This window comes from Myotis brandtii, unplaced genomic scaffold, assembly GCF_000412655.1.
Source record: "Myotis brandtii unplaced genomic scaffold, ASM41265v1 scaffold251, whole genome shotgun sequence".
NCBI lineage: Eukaryota > Metazoa > Chordata > Mammalia > Chiroptera > Vespertilionidae > Myotis > Myotis brandtii.
In genome coordinates this window covers 2,043,025-2,044,104 of record NW_005359516.1, presented here as the reverse complement: position 1 = coordinate 2,044,104, position 1,080 = coordinate 2,043,025, and positions in this window count along the sequence as shown.

Below are 1,080 nucleotides of genomic sequence, written 5' to 3'. Positions count from 1 at the left end.
GGGAGGTGGGGAGGTAGATGGGGGAGGAAGCTTTGAGGCCTGAGGGCAAGACTGTACCCAGCACATAATGGCCCCAAAATAAACGCCTGTACAAACTGCTTTGGAAAGCAGTTCGACAGTACACATATTAAGTGCAATGAAAATGGCCCTATCTTGTTGACTCGGGACCCTGAAGAAATAATCCTCCCCTAAAGAGGTATATATCTGACCATTTTGTTTTAAGTATTGATTTCATGCTTAAAAACTAGACAGGTGGGGATATCTAACAATTGAACGGTTAAGAAAATTACACAGTGACATAATAGACTAGTACTCAGCCATTGACAAGTATGCTTATAAGGACCATAACACATGGCAAATATTTAGGTCAGACCTCAAGTAGAAAAGGCGGAATACAAACTGCCTGGTCACCACGACTAAAATGATATAAATTATGCGGGAGGGAGGGGAGGAGTCCCTTTTTTATTTTTTTAAGGAAAGAGTCGTGAATTTAGGCTTGGGTATTGGGTTTTTGTTTTGTCTTGTTTTTTCCTTTAAAATCTATTCTCGTCATTCTAACCTACGGGCAGAGTGCAGAGGTTGAAAAGAGTTTCAACATTGTTCGTGTAACTTACAAGCTGAGCGGAGAGGTGTTTTCAACCAGAGGCATCATTTCTAAGGAAGGGGTTCCGGCACCCTGACCGGCTGTGGGGACCAGGGATCCGAATGGGGTTCCCGGGGTCTTTCCAAACCCACAGCCGCCGACGCACCTGGACGCCCGGGTGGGAAGGGGCCCTTCGCCCCCGACTCCCCTACGCGGCGCCGCTGCGGTCGGGCCGGGAGGGGCTGAAGGCTGGCTGTTTGGTGATTGGGATTCTCCTGCGATCGGTCGCCTTACACGGGCTTTCCTGCTAGCTGCCTTCCAGTCCCCGCCGAGACCAGCCGGCCTGCGGACCACGAAGGGTCCGAGAGAAATTGGGCAAAAGGCAGATCACTCTCCGCGGCGGAGACCCGGCTGCGCTCGGTTAGGGTCGCGCTCGGCCCCCCGATTTCCGGCGCCGCCCTTCCCACTCCCCCACCCCCTCTCCATCCCTTCCCCAC